Source organism: Durio zibethinus, chromosome 21 (assembly GCF_047325235.1).
Source record: "Durio zibethinus cultivar Kanyao isolate XHJ-2024 chromosome 21, ASM4732523v1, whole genome shotgun sequence".
Lineage (NCBI taxonomy): Eukaryota > Viridiplantae > Streptophyta > Magnoliopsida > Malvales > Malvaceae > Durio > Durio zibethinus.
In genome coordinates this window covers 11,640,124-11,643,246 of record NC_143182.1, presented here as the reverse complement: position 1 = coordinate 11,643,246, position 3,123 = coordinate 11,640,124, and positions in this window count along the sequence as shown.

The window sequence follows — 3,123 nt, the reverse complement described above, 5'->3', positions numbered from 1 at the left end:
ATCAACAATTTCATCCTAATGACTGACAGGCTCACCATACTTATCAGACTCATAGCACTTACTCTGATATCCGTCATCAACATTTTTATTACCTGATGAGGTTGATTTTGGTTCCATCATAAGGTCATCTCCTCAATGTTATTTCTATTAGTTGAATCTTTAACTTTTATTTGAACCATATTTTTATTTTCTACCCTTGCTGCCCTTTCTGCCCTAACCAGATCTTCATTTTCTACCCCACTGTCTCAATATCATCTTCAATTCTTACCCTTGTTGCCTCAGCTACATCTTCATTCTCTATTCTTATTTTCTCAACCACCTTTTCAATTCCTATAATTTCATTCCCTACTACCTCACTTATATGTTGATTTTTTATCCTTTCATTCCATACTGCCTTAGTTACATATTTCATTTTAGGTTTTGTTAATAGCTCAAGAGCTAAAATAACTTCATCTATACTATGTACCATATAGACATCAACTACATCTAGATCTACCATTTACCTAATCATATTAAGAATGCTTCTATCATCATTTACTACCATCATGCCATTAGCTAACATTTTTATAGGTTTTAAATACAATATCTCACTAATATTCATATACCCGACCTATTTACAAATGTCTAACAACTCAAAGTAAGATATCTTATCAGGATCAACTATTAATTCCTCTACTATTTCATTTATATACATTAGATTATGACAATTACCAACAAAAGCTCAGCATAGTAAAATTGTAAAATACAACAATCAAAACTTATACTACAAAACCAAAAAAATTAAATTTTATCACAATAAATCCTAAATTCTAGCAACAACAGTTGATAAGTGCTACAAGAATCATTTTCAGCAAAAAAATTATATTGTAAGTGTTATAAAAAATCTTAAATCTTTGATAATGAAAATTACAATTAGTTTAAGTGTGTATGTCCCTTACATTGTTATCTAATTTTTGTTATAATCTTTTACTTTGTTATAAAATTTTTGTTATAAGTTTTTACTTTGTTATAACCAAGGGTTTTTCTTTGAAATGCAATTTTTTTTATAATAGATCTTTTATGTGCACATCCTGGCTCAAAAGTTTAGCATTTTTTCCTGTGTTATTTTTTTTTTACATGATTGACTTGATGCCGTTATTTGGTAATGCTTTAGGCAATATAATTTATAAAGTGGATTTAAGGTTATGATCATGCTTATACTTAAGCTTGGTTATCTTTTTGGTGATTTTGTGACTGATTCTATGGTTGGTTCTGTAGCTATCCTTATCATAATTTTATTCTTGAATTGCTATAGTTAACAATTATATTAGACTTGGCTAAAATTTTAGATGTCTTGAAAGTTAGGTTTTTGGTGTATATATTTGGAATCCTTTTGGTTAAGTAATGAGGTAGAAATTTAATTCCAACCTTTTGGTACAAAAATTTAATTACTAAACAAAATTTATATTGTAAATATTTTCAATCCTATTTATAATCCTAGTTGCCATGAATTGTTGGTTTTTTTTTCATTTTGTATGAAATAACATTTATTTTTTATGCTGATTAATTGGTTTTACTTATGCTATAAATTAAGACAATAGTGAGGGGTGATCACTTATGCTAGCACTTGTGGAGGCCTAAATGATGGGCAAGAATCAAAAGGTTATATAAACAATTATGTCTAAATAGAATATGCCTAAACAATAGAAAACTCTAACTGTAAATTCGAGTAATTAAGAACAACAGTAGAAAACCTTAACTATAATTTCGAGCAATTAAGAACAATAGCAAAAAATCCTAACTATGATTTCGACCAATTAAGAACAACAACAGAAAATCCTAACTATTTTTTTGAGCAATTAAGAACAACAACAAAAAATCTTAACTATAATTATGAACAACAACAAAAAATCATAAATCAGAATATGCCTAAAAATGAACAAAAAACCCTAAACTAGAATATGCCTAACTTTGAAAAACAATAAAAAACCCTCAATCACAATATGGCCACCTATGAAAAACAATAGAACCCAAAATATGCGTACATTTTATTCATCATATTATTCACCTCACAAAAATTTAACAAAAAACACAACTAACCTTTCAAATTTTCAAAGCTCAAACGATTGGACCTTAAAAAGAATCAATTTTTGAAGCATAATCAATTGAACAGAATGTTGGTTAGCCTAAAATAGGGTTAAAAAAGAACACTTACCTCACAGAAATTAACAAAGGAAATTGAATCAGTGATTGAAATAACTTGTTTAGGTGATTAGGGTTAAAGATGATTGCTCTGGGTTTGGGAATTTTTAGTTTTTTCTGATTTGGGTTAATGAATTTGCTTAATTAGTTATTTTCTATTCTTTTTAAGTGTTATAATGGTATGTAACATGCACATCCCTTTTGTCATTGAAATAAATCTTATATTATTACAAGTCGATAACGTTTGATCTTTATTTGTATAAATTAAAATATTTGGGCCCGCATTAAGCAATCACACAAACATTTGATCTTGATTTGAGTATTTAACTTTAAAAGTATCAGCTAACCTTACCCAACCCATATGAATCACTTCTACTATAAAAAGATCTACATAAGATAATTATTTGGTATTGCTTTTTAATTAGAATGGTTAATTACTTTAAGATAATATATTTCAATTCTAAAAGTGGAGTAGGTCAAGCCAATTGAAACGTTTAGCAATTTGTCCAAGGCTCGATCTAACCCATCCATAAAAATTTGTTTAGACTTGTTAATATTTAAAATGTTATTAAAATATTAAAAAATACTTTATATCAATATTTCAAAATTAAAATTAAATAAATAAAATAAAATTTTATTAATAAAATGATAAATCAAATTAAGTTTGAACTTGAAAATTCTTGTTTAAGATTTAGCTTGGATCAAACCCTCCTGAAGTTCAAGTGGTCTAATCAATCCATTATTAGATCTACTATACTTTTACAAAAAAATTCAACTAATAACTATAAGATAATTTTATGAATTATGTAGCCTATTAATAGAGTACTAATCTCTTAATATTTATAACTAAACTCATTTCTCCTATTCTGATTGCTTTTTAATTAGTAGGGTAAATTTTTTTGCTAAGCCATATATTTAGAGATCAAGAGACATCCATTAACA